The following is a 19200-nucleotide window of genomic DNA, read 5'->3' on the forward strand; positions in this document are numbered from 1 at the left end:
CGTTAAGAAAACATGCAGTTTCCTTAAGAAGGGAAACGCTGCACGAGTAAAAAGTGTAGCTTCCACATGCTCTCCTTAAAAAGACCAACCGTAATCAGAATTTTATTCTTTGTTTTCACTACAACCATTTTGGATATAAAGTCAAACTTGCTCAGCATATTTACCAAAGTGATTAATTAGCATGGTTAAATAAATCTGAATTTCTTCTGATGCCGTATCCATCCATAGGGTGAATGGAACCCACATGCTAATGCCTTTTTTTTCCCAATGTGTGCGAAAAATATCACAGTTCGAGTAGTTAAAGGAAACCCAAGGAACGTTTCTGGTTTGTCTAGAAACTGGAGCAGATTTAAGGCATAATTATAGCAGGCGAGTGTTTGGTGTTTTACAACAGGGCCATCGGTCTAAAAAAAAAGGACTTGCGAATGATTCCCTTAGTGTATGGTGTCTTTATTTCAATAACTCAGTGAAATTAATTTCTACAATATTTTGAAAATTTAATCCTTAACTTTTCTAAAGCATTTCTGCTAAGTTGAATTCTTTCCAGTAACTCCGGTAGCGTAATTTTAACCTCATTAGTGGATAAAGTTTTGGTAACAGTTTAATTTCTGTAATACATTACAAATTTAAAATCTTTCTTAAGTTCAAATTTTAGCTAAACGATGGTTGTTGCTAGATCCATGTTCAACACAATGGCCAAGGACACCGTGACTCAAACGGAAATGAGTGTGGGCATTTCTGGTGTGAATCACGAATTCGTATGTTGTTGTTGGTTTGTTGTTTAATTGCACAAGGGCTGCTAAGGCAATATTGTGCCTCATGAGTTCGTAGTTTGTATAGCCTGGCATGTGTTCTAAGGCGGATATTCAGTGGTAGGGAAAATCTTAGAGGCAACTATTAAGAGTGCAGTCCATGTACATTTAGAAAGAAATGGCATTCTGAAGGACACACAACATGGTTTTTTAAGGGAAAATTATTTTTAATTAACCAGTAAGCTATTTTGATACAGTTACTCATGAGCTAAATATAGGGAACAATTTCGACATTCTTTATTAGGATTTTAGCAAGGCATTTTAGGCACTTAGTCCCTTAAGAGAGGTTACTGTATAAGCTGGAACATGTTGGGATTATTGGAAAGATTCTAAGATGGATTGCTGGGCCGCTTCAGAGAAAAAGGCAGAGGATTGTAATTAATGCATATTCTTCAGATTGGTGTAACGTCAGGAGTGCGATCCCCCAAGGATCGGTTTTTGATTTCTGATTTTCATAAACGACATCAACGAAGGGATGGAAGGCATAATGTCAAAACTTGCAGAAGACGTAAAGATTGGGAGAGTAGTTAATGATCAGTGCCAAGCAGAACTCCTTCAGGATGATTTGAACAGACATCAGGAATGGTCAGAAAAGTGGCAGATAAGTTGTAATGCTGCTAAATGCAAGGTCTTACATTTGGGAAGAGCAACCCCGAAAATAACTTATACATTTGGTTGAAAATTAAAATGCTCATTTGTTGTTGCAATAGGATTTTAGAAGCATCAGCGACTAAGGCTGTATTGCTCCGTTTATACTGTCTGCAAATCGCGTGCGTTCAGTGGTCAATTTGCTGTTTGCTGGACGAAAAACCCGAGTTTCAGGGAGACAAAACCATGCTACCCTCGCCTGAGACCGACTAACTCAGCCACTTTGTGAAAAACGCCCATAAAAATTCTTTCCATCAACGACGGGATTAGAATGTGCCTGAAATGAAAGGCACTGCGTACATTACCTAACTTGAAATGGAAGTAAGTTATCGGATGTTTAAACATTACTAAAAATTCAATCGATATCATTCAGAAAGAGTGCTTTGTGTAAGTCCTGGATGTTTCGTGATGAACATGGCAAGAAATAAGGAACGAACTGAGTGTTGAAAAAAGAAGTGCTATTATAATTCTGTATGCAGAAGGTTATTCCATGAGAAAAATTGGCAAAAAAACTCCCCAAAAAAAACTAGGTGTTCCATTTAAAGGAGTACAAATTACCATTCGACGATTCAAGGAGACTGGCAGTTTAAAGGAAGAACCACGATCAGGGCAACGGCCATAACAATGGAAGCACAAGATAAGACCATAACACTGATTTCTAAAGACAACTGACGACTTAGTGTACCTGAAATTCGAACTGAATCAATTGGCACGGAGAATCTCCCGTGTTTGCACTCACTGTATAACTTGGTCTTAAACAAACGGGACTTAATGGTCATCAAGCGATCCGAAAACCCTTATTAAAACCGGAAAATCGAAAGAAACGGTTGGCGTGGGCTAAGAGCCATCAACATTGGGCAATTGAAGAGTGGAAAAATGTATTTTGTACGGTTGAATCGAAATTTGAAATTTTTGAACGAAGCGTAGAGTTTAAATGAGAATCAACTGAAGAAAAAAATGGTGCCACATTGTTTAGTGCCTACAGTCAAGCAAGTGGTGGAGGTTCCATCATGATCTGGGGTTTTTCGGTTTTTCTAAAGGAGTTTACATAGTCAGAATTGAAAGAATTTTAAGAAAAGAAGGCTATAAAACATTATTGAACATAATGCAATATCGTATGGGCTTCGACTTTGTGGAAGAAATTTTATACTGCAGCAAGACAATGACGCTATGCTGTGCAGGGACTTTCTAGCAACTAAAAAACAGGAGGAGGTATTGCAAATTATGGTGTAGCCACCCCAATCGCCTGTCTTGAACCCCAATAGAATTTTTATGGTACCATCTGGCCATTTGCCTGAAGTCTGTCCATCTTCACAAAATTTATGGGGAACCTGCCTTGCAGAGCGCCTGGAATAATGTTAGTCAAGATACTATTATAAATTTTTCAATGCTGAATAAAAAGCCCTAACACTCTTTGTACTCTGTTATTCCTTTTTTTATATATTAAACCTTACATTGTCATAGCTAATTTCAAAAAATTAACGAAAACTCTTGTCATAAGGTGTGATTCCAAATTTTAGAGAGGAAGGATATACATAAAAAGGGACTTGAAAAAATAGATGTATATGTGTAGAATAACGACATCCCTTTCCCTAATAGCAATAGCCTTATAAATCATAGGGCCTTCTAATCCCCTGTTTACACTGTATGGAAAATTTTATGTTCAATTGAACCCAAGAGTACCTTGGGTACTCTCAATATCATTTATGAAAATTAAAAACAATAGATCTAACACCATGCCCTGAAGAAACCTAATTGTTACACCAGTCCAATGCTTTGCTAAATTGTCACTACACAACTGGCAAAAAAAGCTAACCAATCAGTTAATTTCCTTAAAAACGAGGGCAAAAAACATCATCAATAAGTTGTAAATGAATGGCCAACTTTGACTGCAAGAACTCATGTAGCGAACCTGATTTGATATTCGAATAGATTATCAATGGGACCTGCACTTAATGCCTTTGGACACTATTTTCTTTGCTTCTGACACCGAAAATCTCTTAAAATTGTATTTTCTTTCTTTCAGTCTTTCTTCGAGCTCTTCTAATTTCAAACGCTACAGTGAACATCCTAATCAGAATTAAAAAAATAAAATTGGTGCGGTTTTAAGACAAGTTTATGAGCAAAGAGAAAAAAAATCAGTTTATTGTTATTAACACTCGGAAATGTTTTCATTTTACAAACCGGCTTCTGTTTTCTGACTCTCCTACAGGATTAATCTCATCCGCGTTACAAAAAGAAAAAAAAAACTCGACACCATCCTCCTCCTCCTCCTCTTCTTCGATTTCCAACAGTGGTGTGGTAATCTCGAAGTTATCCAATTAGCATAAATTATAATCTCCACCTGCCAAGTCGCGAAATAAATCCCAGCTTATGAAAAACACAAAAGTCCGAGCAGAATTAACATCCCTGGTACGCAGTGCGAGTCCAGAATAAAGGAATCAAGGAAAAGTATTTCATTGCCAATCGCGAGGGGTGAAGAGAAACGGGGGGAAATTAATGCGCAAGACTGCGTCTTATCCCCTGATGAAATTATCTGTGTGTATGTAAAAGCGCATCTCCCAGGCCCGGCACACATAAAGCGTCCCCCAAGCCGGCAGAAAGAATGCCTTCTGTTAACCATATTTACGACTAGGCAATAAAAGAGATTATTGTTATTTTATTTTCCACACCTCACTCCCATAGTTGAAGCTTTATCGATTTCTTAATGAGACTTTTCCTGTAATGAGGGTATATATCATAACCACCTAGGGTTGCTGTCACTTCTAGGGACTATCCCCTTGGACATTATTAGTTCCGCCCGACTGGCTTCTTCATTTGCATCTTCGCTTGATCACCGAAAACTCTGCTACAATTTTCAAAAGGATCTATTTATTACTAAGACAGAGACGTTGGAAGGGAGAGGAGTTGTCGCGGAACGTTGAGCTCATGGTTCGTGGGACGCTAAGAGGCAGAAGAGAAACGGCTATAATTTAGTGGCCGCTGTGAGGAGAGGAAAACTTGGTTATCAGTTTCGCGGAACAAAAAAGTTACTTTTGTTCACTGCCGAATACATCAGTGTGCGTTCATTCATTCTTATCTGGCTGAGCGCGCGCGCCAGCTAAAACAACGCCACCTCTTCGGCCATTGATTTAGCATTTATGACTATATTTAGCCCTCGGCTGTTGTCGATGAGCGCAGGACGACGGATCTTCCTTCCTCCTCCTGTTCGGCTTCAGAATTCGTGCATCTGATTGTCATTTGTCCGGGGTGACACTGTCGTTGTAAGGGGAAGCCACGTTTCGGGCCACTAGAGACAACTGTGGTAAATAACGCGCAATGCGAAGTGAAATATTTGATATCAAGGACAGCTGACTTCAACTAGCTTAGTTTCGGCCGTAATCTTGTGTCGTTTGTTATTCGTGTCTTATGTGCGGAGCAGAGGATGGCGAAACAGTGAGGTTGGTGGATGTGTTTAATGGCTGTTATTACCATGTTTTTGCTTATTATATCTTAAACATCAGTCCTGGGACAGCATCAGGAAAGGATAGATTGATGGTGGCTCGCTCTCTGTGGAGCACGTGCGTGCATGCTAAGAAGATCGTGGATAAACAAGGGCCGGGAAAAGAAATCGCAAACAGTTTCATTCCATTTCTCCTTTCCATTCCCATTCATTCCCTTAAATGGACAACTTTTAGGGACTATACACGAACATAGTAATATTCGAACCCTATTACAATATAAGACATTATAAAGGCATGTGCAGCTCTTTATAGCAGTCCCTTAAATGGACACTTTTTAGGGACCTACGAGCTTGGTAGTATGTTATTACCGGCCACTTCCTCGAGTATCGAATAATCGAATCTTCGGATAATGGATATTTTCTGCATTCTATAGAATCTCCATCACCTGAGCAGAGACTATTTTTTCTTGAAATAACATTAAGTTCATTGCCACCAAAATGCTGCAGACCATGGACAAAGATTCTTTGTCCAAACGCCCTTACACCAACTCTGAAAGATTCCTGAACAGCTGGATCTCTTGCGAAATTTCTTTAAAGTGGACTCTTCGACGTGTTTTCCTCGTTGTTATTTCTTAAAAAAAACCAAACATTTCTATTTTCACTTTTAAACCTCGGGTGGCCCTGACTGGATTCAGTACCTCAAATTGTATCAATAAAGATCGTTTATTCTTTTATTTATTTAAAAATGAAATTGCCGTGAAAGTGGAACACTTTGTCAATATCTCTGAGAATAAACCCTGGGTTCCAACTACAAGTATGACGTTTACCTAATCTCGCACTGATTACTATAGCAAATTCGGCAAAGGTACAGTAAGACCGACTCCTATACAGTGGAGTCTTGGTAATAAATAACCATATCCAATCAGGATTACGCGGAATGACAAAATAAAAAGTGTATTTTTAATGTATACAACTTATTAAAATCATCAAAAATCCTTTAAACTAATGAAATAAAATAATGAAATTAATGAAAACATGCGCAGAATAGGGAGCATATTTTACTTGTGCATTACTATGTATCAAGTTATACAGTTAAATAAGTGTTTTAAAATGTTTTCAATCACTGTTCATTTTTACAATATTTTACAGCCTTTTAAAGCAAAAACCCTTAATTAATATATTTTTATTATGGCACTCTGAAATGTTGGAAGTACCATCCAGAAGTTGTCCAACTTCCACCATGGGAAAACAGAACCACTAGAGCACCAGTCCAGCACCCCAAAATCCAGAAGTATTCCTGATTGCAGCACAAAAACAACTAACCAGAGCGCTAGACCCAACAGTTCTGAACAGCATAACAGTCCGTTTTACTATACCTTTGCCAAAAATTTCCGAAAATATTTTAAGTAAAATTGTTGAACTTCAAATCATCCGTCGTTGTCTTACAATTCTAATGTCAACCTTGTCTACACTCACTACTAAAATATTTAGCTTCATAAAGACAAAGATCGAGTTAGTCTGTCGCAGGTGAGGAATGTATGGTTTGCCCGATTGCATGATTTGATGGATAAAATCATGCAATTTCGTGATTTGAAGGATCAAATCATAAAACAAACAAGCCAATAACTGACAATGAGAGATACAGCAGCAGCAAGGAGGGTAATGTTCATTAAGTGGTTTATCTTTCAGCGAAGGAGGGATGTGGAGAAAATCCAAAATGAGGATTTACACGGTGAAAGAAATACGTCGTCATCCGTAATTTTTAATAGCGGGTCGCACAGTGCTCGAGTCTGTCCGTCCGTCCGTCCCAGAAGTACACTTTCTTGTTTAAGTTGCGCCTCCCACGACCTTAATTAGGATTTAAGTGCTAATATAAGAAATACCGGAGGGGAGTTCTACTTAATGTCTGCAGAATGTGGCAGAGAAAGGGGCCGTGATTCTTCCTCGAAAGGTCAAAGTAAACTTCGAGTGATTCGGAGCGTGGTAAGTTTGCACGTTCTGCGAATCTAATTACTCGGATCGTGCAAGGAAATATTAAGTTTTATAATATCCGCCGGAGTTTGAGGGCACACTTTTACGAGAGGCTTAATTTTCTTGGGCAATTCTAATTATAACAGTCGTAAAAGATGCAAATCTTTGGTTGGCCGGCTTCGAAAAATCGCCGGGACCACCCAATGCCTCGGTCTTATTTCTCGTGGAAAAGAAGTCGCGAAATTCGTTTTGAATGCGAAGAAATATTGGGCGAGATCCCTTTGCCTTGACGGGCAGACACACCACAGTTTGGAATTATTTGAATTCCGCCCGTTGTTGAAATGCCGCCTCACCTTTTACCACGGCGTTATATTTTACAGGTTTAATTATAACGGTCCATCCGGAGACGTTGATGCTACCATAAACTCACGTGCGCGGCGACTGTTTGCTATTCATTTACGGGGTTCCAAAGGTTTTAAAAGAAGATGTTTGTTTCAGTATTGGAGTTTATTGTCTGCCAGGGCTGCCCGGGCATCACCCTTTATAACTGGTTATACATTTACATGGCGGGCAGCCCACTCACAAATGTCGTACAAGACGTGAGGTTCTAAAGGCGAGGGGTACTCGTATAATTAGTCCCGGCAATTAATGAATGCTCGTCTAAGAGGGCACGAGTGTTCGGGCCATCCATTGAAGAGCATAAAACATTTAATTAATATCGTAAAACTCCATTTATAGCGTCCTTCGCATACGGTCGCCATTCGGCGCTATTTGAGGCGAGAGTCGGACGCTGCTTGCTCTAGTCGAACTGTGCGTCAGACGTTGCCATAAATCCCCACACAAACGAGCTCGATCCGTATTGGGAGAAGTATGTCTGTAAACCTAACACTCGTCATGGGGAGAGTTTCCGGCCACATTTCACTCCCCCGGATTGCTCAAAAGGGGCATAAATCAAATTCCAAGCGTCCGGAGAATATAAGCACGGACATAAAGAGCGAGTTTATGTTGGTTATCGTCAGCTCCGCTATTGGTCGTCAAGTGTTAGAACGGTAATGAATAGAAAGCATTGTTTAAGCGGGCTCTTCACAGATAACATTCGCAACATAATAGGGGCACATCCGATGGATCATCACGACCAGCGACAGATGGTAACGGCTGATCGACTTCACTCTATTCATCCGCACATGCCACGAGCGCCACTTGTAACCAGCAGTCCTCGGGCCAATTAAAAAACTGTCCAAGTTATTAAAAGATCGTACGCCGGATGATTGTGGAGGAAAAGACTTTTATTGCCAATCCTTCTGTCCACCTCGAGTTCGCGTACAAAATGATGCCCATAATGTCCCCCCCTCCCCGAGGAAGCATTTTCAACATTGAGGTGGACAGCTGTAGCAATCATCAAGGATTGTTTCACCTAGAATTAAAACAATAAGATAAACTTCGACCAAGAGGGCCTTTCAATGTTGGTTTTTCTAAATCTTTCTAGAATGTTTAAAATTAAACTTAATTTTATAAATAACCTTCGAATCTTGAGCAGTTCGAATGAAAGAAATTTTAAGAATCAACGATGGCGCCCTTTAAGACCCGATAAACAATCAGTGATCATATTCTTCAGAATGGTAAACGTGTCCAAGAACGACCGTGTGGTGGTTTTGCAATGATGGAAGAAGCTTAAACAAGGGAATTTTAATGAAACTGTCGGCCAGCTAGAACCGTGGTGTAACTGTTTGTGAGAGTGTCACTAGTGTCCATAGCATATTGTAAGACGAATTTCATCATAACAAAGAGTGAGCTGTTGGAATGAAGAAAGAGTTTAGTGAGAAGCAGTGGACGCTGCATATACGTTTTTCTATGGAACGTTTCTTAAATTATCATGAGAAAAACCGGACATTTGAGGACTAAAATCGTTGCAGGAGGCGAATCATAGCACCACCACCACGACCATGAAGACCAAACTTACAGGTAAGAAACGAAAGTATCTTATCTGCCTCCTCCTTCCCACACAACAACTACCCCCAAAAAGATTCACTCCATATCAACAGCACACAGGGAAGATATTAACATTCCTTGTTGATCGATAAGGACCATTTCTTCTGGACCTTAAGAAGATCAAAGGTCGTCATTTTCACTCGGATGATAAGAAGGAGACCATCACATATTTGTTGTGTCAAAGTCTGCATTTCATCCGAAGGATCTGGTTAGAACCTTGCCCTATTCCTCGATGACTTGTGCGGATAATATTTTCTATTGATTCCTGGCGATTTCTATGAATTTCACAACTGTTGAGTTAGTAGAGTTTCTGTCTGGAAACTACAGTTGTCAAAAACCCAAAGACATTTTTTGGTCATGGAATGTAGATCAATGTCACTGATGCTAAATAAGTTTCTTTCAGTGAAGATTCCCGTTTTGCAAACAAGCTTGGACTCCTCATTATTTTCGTTTCTTGATCAGTTTCTTTAAGATCATCCCGGCAGACAAACCCAAGTTTGTCTTCTTCCATAAAAGAAGAAAATGTTTTTAATTCCTTTATGGAAGTTCAAGGGGCCTCCCCCTTATCCGTTTCCCCTTCTGCAAATCTCGTCCACTCGAAAACGAGTGATCTAGACACTGAATCTCGTTCACCTAAACCGGCTCGAGTCTCAGTCCAACAACCTTCAGAACATAATCACATAATGCTGATGGAAAAGTTGGTACACCCTTCTAAAAGCGAAATTCAAGCCACTACTGCCATCTGGCGAGAATAAGTTAGTAATAGACTGGGAACTCGTAAGGTAAATTTTATCAAGTACTGGATTAATTTAATATGAACTATAAAATTAAATTAAATGCAAAAATCTCGAAGTTAATTTGCCTTAAATGTTTACATAAAATAAACATTTTATAATTAATTTAAATTTTACAACCAGCAGAAGAACAGTAATTAATCTCTGTTTAAGAAGTTAATTACTCAAGTTCCACGGATGTAAAATTTAATTACTGTGGTTCAGCGGAAATTTTATTTAAAAGAAAGGGGTTCCATCGGACCAAAGAAGCCCGAGAGGTCTAATGAAACTGTTAACATCCAGACTGTGCCTTCTTCTCCAGGTCATAAATGAGACGTTATAAGTCTGGGCAGAATCCATTATAATGCAGAAATGTGGCCGGTCCATAGAGCCAGAGTAAAGTTATCTGGAGGATGTCTTTAGAGTTTTCAATGGTAAAAATAATAAAAAAAAGTAAATAGAAATATGCAATCATGTATGGAGGATGAATAAACTTTCATTAGATATTTCAACGAGGAGTGAAGAAGGCACGTGTACTTTGATAAATGAATATGAGGGCATATGGACAGCAGTAATCTCAAAATCACATACCATCCACATGGTTCCAAACTCAAGGTTGTGGAGTATTAAAAATTACTAGGAGTAACTGTACAGTCTGACATGAAATCTCTGAGTGGTAAAAACAGATTGCTAGAACAACTCATGTGTGCTGGTACACAGGAACTTTTCCAGTTGTATCAATGAGTTGTATAAAGGTTTAGTTGGTTGTTGTTGGGTTTTAGAGGCATCAGCAACTAAGGCCATGTTGCCGATGCTCCTAAAAACTATGCTACCCTCGACTGCGACTGAATAACTCAGCCACGTTGTAAAAAAGGCCCATCCCATCACCGACAGGATTCATACTCAGTTCTTTTCCACCCGGTGTGGGGAGGGCAGCGATCCCACCAACTATGCTACCCACGAGGACCCATAAAGATTTCGAAACCTCATTTTAAGAATGATACAGATCTCTTGGAAATTGAAAGGGATATTCCTACCAACTGGAGCTCTGTAAATTGCATATACTGATGGCAGCTTTACTCTGTCTCGAGTGGGACTCAAAAGGGAGCATAAATTTAATTGAAAAAGAATGGCTGCAGAACAGATGTGCGGAAATTCGTGTTCAGTTGAAGAGGAATAAATTGTTGGAATGAATTTCCATCTAGTATTGAGGCGGGTAGTTTTATTAAATTTAAGAAAGGTTTGGCCAAATTAGTGGAATGAATGGGGAAATAAATTAAATGTTTTTTTTTTTTCTTGGCTGATGCTGAAAAATCTGTTTCCTTGCATCGTGTTGCCAACTACTAATATCAATACGAAATTCAACATTTAATGTTGAATTTAGTATTATTTTTTATGCGTTTTCTGACCCATATTGATTAGACATGTCCATTCAGATTTCTTCTTTGAAGTGTCCCTCAAAATAATGTTTTAAGAATAACTCAGAATAGTTAGCAGCCTATACTTTTGGCAAGGTAATATACGCGTGTCCAAAAATTAATGCGCAGTTAATTAAAATATTAATTAATTATAAATAATAATATAATTAATTATAATCATTAATTATTTGAGAATCTTTGCAAGTACAGAGAGGATATCTTCAGCAAACGATCCATTTGCAAAATTATAATGTTTAGTGTCACGAACTGGCGCCAGATGGCACCACTCAACTGTTCAAGAGATACACTGGAAATGCAAATTCTTGTTTATAAAATTATTCCAGTATTTGTAGTTTAAAACACATGAGTAACTTGAGATTGCTTCTGCGAACATAATATTTTCATATGAGGTTTTAATCTCTAAATGGCTGTGTGTAACTCCTGATCCAGCCTTTTTTATTGATGAACTCTTCGAATTCTTGAGTCACCATCGATTAGTACACAAGCTTAAGCAATCTTTCCATGATTTGTCTCAAAGTAATCATTTACCACTTTCAATATTTCATCTATAGTAGTGTGATTTGGCAGTTCTTTGCAGAACATATAATGTTCTTTCAATCATTGTTCTCTTCAATGATTCTAACTATTAATTGAGCACATTTACTAACGTCTGTAGATTCATCAATTTGCAATGAAAATTTTTTAAATTCGATAATTCTCTGAATTAATTTTGTTTCGATGTCATCTGTTATGTCTTCAATGCGTCAATTAATAGCGTTATTCGAAAGTGGCACTTTTTCAAATTCCTTTGCTTCTTTTGCCCCAAGCATGGTGTTAACAATTTCACTGCGGACTGGTAAAATAAGCGATTCTTCAATTGTATGAGGCATTTTGGATGTGGCTACCAATTGCGGGACCTTATAACTAGCCTCTTGAGCTCGATTTGATACTGTTGTAATCGAATTCATAAAAGAACTTTGCTTTCTATTTTGCGTTTGAAGACGAATTCAAATCTTTTTCTGCATACGATGGATGTTTCGTGGTAAGGTGCAAGCGTAGTTTACTTGGTACGATTTCTTCATTTGATAACTCTTCTAGGAGCATTCAAATCCATATTTGATATATTCCTCATTATATTGCCTAAATACCGGCTTTTTTTGGGACTACTTTGTTTGTCCGTGAATCTGATGACTTTCTGCTTCAAAAAGTTTTCCATTAATGGTCCTTCGCAAGGTGTCCATTAATGGTCCTTGAGGTTTGCACAGATATTGTCTCAGGTATGTCAAGCTAGGTTTGTACTTCGGAGTCTAAAACGCCGATGGAAGTGATATGTAGATGACATATAAGTTAAGTGGACATATTTCGACAAAGTCCGGTAGGTCAGTGACAGCCAAATCCTCAGCTTGCACCTTCACGATGGTGTGACTGCTCTATCGTGGCCCACGATCATTAGTATGACAGAGTTGAAAACGGGATTCATGAGACCAGGAGACAGATTTCCACATGTCGGTGGTCCAGTGTTGGTGCTGATTTGCCCGTTCAAGGTCTAATTTCTTGAGTCAAGCATGGGTACTCGTGACGGCCGTCGACTGCCATAGCCTACACGTGCTTATGTCCAGCGCATAGTCCACGTGGATCTTGTTATTCCCACGTATGACCCGATGTTAAACCACTGTTGAGCTGGTCACTCATAACACCACAGAACGGGAGCGCTTAACCATTTTGGCTGTCTGAGCAGGTAGAACAGTGGTTATCACCACACTGGGTGGAAAAAAGTCCGGATTTGGATTCCATCAACGACGCAAGGAACTTTTATGGACTTTTTTTAAATCTGTGGCTGAGTTAGTCGGTCTCAGGGGAGGATGGAAGGTTGTGCCCCCGGAAACTAGGAATTTTTGTCCAGAAAAATAGGCAAATCGATCAGAGAACACAAGCAATTCATGATCATAATACATATGAGCAGATAGAATAGCTCTTGGGCGGTCGCAATATGGCGTTTTTTTTTTCAACCCTGTTAGCTGTTGTCGAAATACTGGCGCTTGTACGTCTAAACCCCCTCCCACTCCAATCATTCCAAGTTCGAAGTCGAAAAGAACTCGACACCAACCCATATTTCCACAGACACTCAAAACGTGATCACCAAATGTGTGAACTACAATCTTAGATCAGTCATTCCAACTTTGAGCCTCCAGCACCCTGACCAGTCCATTCCTACACAAGGGGGGCGTTGTTAATGCAAAGATAACTCAGTGTATAACGATCGAAGACAGAGGAAGTTTATAAACATAATATAGAGTATGTATGACAATATCAATGGAAAATTATGTTAATAATAATCCTCTATCCATAACTCCACGATTCTATTTACTGGTTCAATCTGAACCACCTTCTTTACACGTCCGAATCATCCCAGTCTTCCCTCTTTTATTTTGTCTTTAATCGGTGCAACCCCTCTTTTTCCTTCTGCCATTGCTTGTCTGTTAAATTCATATCTTAGTGGATACTAGTAAGGTGATATCAGGGTTTCTGGTCATTTTCCCTCCTTGAATTAAATACTAACTTTTGTTGAAAAGATCTTGCATCTTAAAATGTCAATTCTTACAGACGCTAATAATTTCTTTATGGGCCTGTTCCACAGCTAGAAAAACAACTACGCTAATAAGAAGAATAATGGAAAAACACTTAAAACCATTATAAGTGAAATGAGATCAATTAATATGTGTTCCTCGATGTTAAACAAAGAAACTACTAATTGGAATCCATTTTAATAATTACACTTTTAACGAAATGCCCTCTCCACTGTTTTAAGTAAGGCCCGGAGCGAAAAGGAAATTCCGAATAAAGGGAAAAAATCCGATAAGAAAGAAAGGCCGTTATTACAAAATAATTAAAGCTTGCTAACTTTAATTTTGTCTTTACATGCAATTGTGTACTATTTGTTAAGAGAAGCTTTTAATTATTATTTAAATAAGATGGCTGACTTCATTATTTTACTTTTCCATCGCATTAAGGAAAGAATAACAACTGAAAAATGGGAGTGTAGATTAAAATATCATATTTTATTAATCTGATATATTTAATATTAATTTTTGATATAATTAAAATGTACGAAAAGTTTCTACGCTCTGAAATTTGGGATAGAGTTATATGGGATGAAAAATCAGGGTTTCTGGTGGGAATAGAATTTTATATTAAGGGCTAATGCTATTAGTGGAGTCCCTCAGGTTTCAGTACGTGGCCCTAACTGTTTATGGTATTTAATAACGATATTGATGAAGGCAGATCAGGCTTAATGTCTAAGTTTGCAGATGATACAAAGGTTGGCAGGGTGGTTAATGACAGGAATTCAGGATTTTACTGCAGAAAGGCACAGAAAAATTAGGCAGATGGCCTGAGAAGTGCCAATTGAGGTTTAACATTGGTAAATGCAAGGTATAATGGTAATATGGGCAGCAATAATCCAAGAATAACATAACAATTGGGTGGTACTAAATTTAAGGTGGTGAAGAAAGAAACACCCCGAGGAGTGATGGTACAGTCCAACATGAAGTTCTCTGAGCAGCGCAGATAGGCTGCCAGGACAGCAACTGGGTTTGTCAATAATATACGAGAATTTTGCCAGAAGAAACAAGGAGGTGGTATCCCATTGTACAAGAGACTTAGTAATTATACAATTAATTGTGTGTTCACGTATGTCTTTCTTGCGATATTTATAAGAAACGCAAATAGCAAAATGAAACCCAGACTCAAGTACTTTCAAGAAAACCCTACCACTAATCCAATACATTAATAAAATAAATAAAAACTACTCGTCTATGCTCATAAAAAGGGTTAAAGGAGCTCTACAGAGATGTCCAATGGTCATTCAAGGCAGTTGAGGGATACTCCACCAATTGACATTCTTTTGAAGAGGTCCAGGTTCGATTCTAAGACTGAAGAAATTTCGAAAGGCATTAGGGGGGGGATAAGGTAGCCGATCTTAGACAGAGGAGGTGGAGTTTATCCTCTTGAGATATTCCTGGTGTTTTAGAGGGCGCAACATGCAAATCGACCAGTGGACATACTTTTATAGACATACACAAAGTGCAATGTGTCCTTCGACAATAGGTAGGATCGAGAACGCTTAATTAATCCAAGATGTTTGGAAGTGTGAAATAATACGTGATCAACACAGGAAGAGGGATGTAGGTCAGATCGAAATAGGATACCTAAATCCTTGAATGTATCAGTACTTGCAATTAGACAGTTTCCAATATAATAATCAGTAAAGACGGTGGGCCAAACTGCACGATTCGAGATAAAGAGACATAATCACATTTTAATGGGTTTAGAAACAAGTTATATTTATTGAGCTAGAGTGAGAGGGAATCAAGACAGGACTGGAGTTCATCGCTGTCAATTGAAGAATAAAATAATCTTATCTTCACAATGGGCACCATCACATGCCACACAACAGCTCTTTCTCTTGGTGGCGCGTGTAGAGTAAAACAATAAAAACAGCACGCACAGGTTGTAGGCATGGACATCCTCAACTAGTCACGCATTCCCTCCCCAATTGGACATGGCGAATGGACAAAGCAGCTGATGAACTCTCCGCTGCTCACGATTCTCTAAGGTTAAGTAACTGAGAAGTGTCATTTACAGATGTACAGAAGTGCAATCACAGACAATTACGCTGCACGGTTGCTGATTCAGCTCCGCTTTTTGTGTGAACACTTCCCATCCTCTGGGAGCGATTCCAAGGGCCATTAACCAACAATTGGAGAATCCGGATGTACTCGTAAACTTATCATCGCATTTCTGCATTCAAAAATGTAGTAATTACCCAGTTTAATACAATCTGAGTGCATCTATCGTTCGTTCCTTCAAGAAGACAAAACATTTTAGCGCTATTTGCATATCCACTAAGGTTTTGAGCATGCTGCCAAGCGCATTCGCGGTCGAATAAAATTATATCACATTTAAATGAAAGTTATGCAGGCAAAAACTTGAAAATAATCTGCATGTTAGGTTGCAAGGAATTGTACTAACTGATTCAGCGTGGTGTCACCTAAAACCTTTTTCCTGAAAATAATTTGGTGAAGGGACGCGCTGACTTCGTCACAGGGACAATAGCATTCATCTCCGGTGTGACTGAGGGTTGTTGTCTTTCAAGATGAAATTCTTCCAACTGCAGTTGCCTAAGTCCTCAGCAGCACACTTTTAATTTCGTAATAGTATACAGGATTTGTAGGCTCACCCAAAGAGATGCTTACTCAAACACGTGCAGTTCCTTTACGTGCCCCTTTCAGTGATATTACCAGATAAATACCACTACTCAACTCCCTACAGTCGAGAGTACGTTTCGAGTCACTTTTGAAGGACAAATCTGGATGAGGGTCACAGACCTTTTGTGATGGCATGAAGTCCGAACTCAGTCCGCATGATGTTGCGAAAACACCCGACTTCTCTGATTAAAATCAACGCAGTTTTGAAAAATTTTAATGAATTAAGTTGTTGGGTGCGCAACTGTGTCCTTCAACTATCTTATTTTCAATAGATGGCGCCGTCTGTATGATAAATAATGATCAACTAATTGCGTGTTTAGAGTACTGTATATATGAAAATTATTTTAGAAAGTATGCACGTTGCTTAAGTTTTGGAAACTGGTAGAGTAGTTCAGTGCTCTACAAGTGTGGGACTTGATGAAGCTGTTCACAACAACCAAACTCGTTTGATTGTTGTTATTAAGGTGTAATGGCGCAAGGGCTGCAGTGGCCTTAATGCGCCCTGTTCTTTGTGAAATAACAGGAACTGATATAGGGAGTTAATTAAAACCGGTTGTATTGGTGAATTCGTTTAAAGTAACTGTAGAATTCTGTCAGATTGGCATTGTTTTCTATGAGCAAATTCAGTGTTAATGGTACAGATATTTTGTTGGATTCCAGTGTGCCCTGGAACCCAACAAAATTTCGCTGATAGGGAAGTTGTATTACACTGAAAATCAACCAAGATCGGATTTATTTCATAACAGAATGGGAAGGTGGAGATTTGCTTTGTAGTGCAGTCTCTGCACTCGGGGAGTCTGTGTAGATTATAACCTGCTGAGGAGAAGCGTTGATATGATCAAGTGCTAATTTAATTGCGTACTTCGGCAGTGTACACGCTGCACTCTAGTGGGAGTGATGTAGAGATGGTGAAAGGAGGAAAATCGCTGCTGCTCCTACAGTCATTTGTTTTCGATCCATCCGTGGATATCTGTATGCAATGGGAGTTTGATGTTACGTGTCACGTGAAATTCCTTGATATTCATAGATGGTGTGGATTGCTTTCCCCATTTACAAAAGTAGTCATCGCAAGATGGTGAGTATATAGACCATGGAGGATCTGGTTCAGAAGTTTCTTGGAATACATTATCTAGCTGAATTTTCCAGCGCTCTATTAGCTCTTCAACCTTATTCTTGCAGGTTTATTTTCTCTAGGCTTACTACTATGGTTCGTGTTTAACTGTGGGTCAAAGAGATATGGCCATATGGGATGAGTTGGTTGCTTTCGTATTTTCGCTGCATAATTTAGGAGCAATACTTTTCTTCTAAGACGAAGAGGTGGTTCGTTTGCTTCTATGTATAAACTTTGAACAGGGGATATCCGGAACGCTACGAGGGCTATCTGTAAGGTACAGTGATGAATTGTGTTAAGCCACTCAAGCGCAGTCGCTCTAGAAGAATCATATACAAGCGCATCGTAGTACAGTCGAGAACTAATAAGTGTATAAGTGCAGCAATGTGTGTCTATCGGCACCCCATGTCATAGCCTGATATTGCTTTAAGGATATTCATTTTTTTCTGGCAGATATTTTGGACCTTCATTATTTCAAAAAGTTGAGCTTACTGTTTAGACTTAGACCTAAGAGGCAGACATTATCATAAAGCATGATAGGATGAGTTCTCAGTCGTAATTCAGTTTCAGGATGTAACTTGAGTTTTTTTAAAAAATATATACTGTAAAGGTTGTGCTTATCAATTATTTCTTCAAGTATTACGTAGTATTATTTGTTTGTATGGAGTTCCAGATTCCACCAAGATGGCAACACCTCCATGAGCTGTATTTGTTTCATCTCTGTCTCTTCTGTAGAGATTATAATTTTTAAAAGAGTGGGACACTTTAGAAGTCAAATTGGTTTCCTACAAACATAAGCCTACTGGATTATAACGAGTGATAGTTCGTACATGTCATCAATATTGCGGCGTAGTCCTCTACAATTCCGTTGTAGGATCTTTTCCATTGTTTAGTTCTGGAGTTGGAAAATGGATCTGCTTGCTTATACCTACCAAACAGTTTTGCATCTTTTTTAGAAAAGAAGGGACGTCCTCTATTCATGTCATCTTGAGCATACATTTCTAGCAATTCTTTTTCTTCACTGGTAGCATTATTGTAATCCATCATCTGTATTGGTTTTTTTTTAATTTATCAGTATTTATTCTTTGTTTCTTGTGCAATATGCGTAGCTGGCAAAACACAATTAGATGGTGCTGGATTCGGAGTATTAATGGCCTGATCTTACCTTTTTGAGAAGATTGCTGACAAGCTGCCAATATGGATTTTGCTGTTGTTGTTATTAGAATTTAGTTGCTGGTCAGTTTCGGGAGTTTGTACTTTAAAGAAATTAGCTTAACTAGCATTCAGGTGCGTCTCCTAGCCCTGTAATTGCGTGCATTTTTCTGTCGGCTTGCACTAAGAAAAACCATGCCACCTTCTCCTGAGACCAATTAACTTGCATGTAGTGAAAAAATTCGTCGCATCATTGAGAGAATTCGAACCGCCCTTTCCACTCTAAAACGGCAGGAAACAGTGATTAGAACTACTGTTGCACTTGAGCGGGAAACTCTCTTTATTAACTCGATTATGAACGAATCCTCTTTTTGTGGCGGAATTCGTCGCTCAAATGAGTCCCTGTGAAAGAGCATTTCGTTCCTGAAAGTGAAATTAGCATTTTAGCATTAGTAGAGGCATATGATGCAAGAAAGCGAGCTTATGCAGCATCAGCCAAAAAAAAAAAAAAAAAAAACACTTCCACTTCACCCCTCCATTCGTTCGAAATACCTGTCCAGCTGAGCCTTAAACTTATTTAGGCTATCAACCTCCACCACAAGGGATGGAAGTCTGTT

This window comes from Mastigoproctus giganteus, chromosome 2 (genome assembly GCF_048544385.1).
Source record: "Mastigoproctus giganteus isolate SK-2022 chromosome 2, ASM4854438v1, whole genome shotgun sequence".
Taxonomy (NCBI): Eukaryota; Metazoa; Arthropoda; class Arachnida; order Uropygi; family Thelyphonidae; genus Mastigoproctus; species Mastigoproctus giganteus.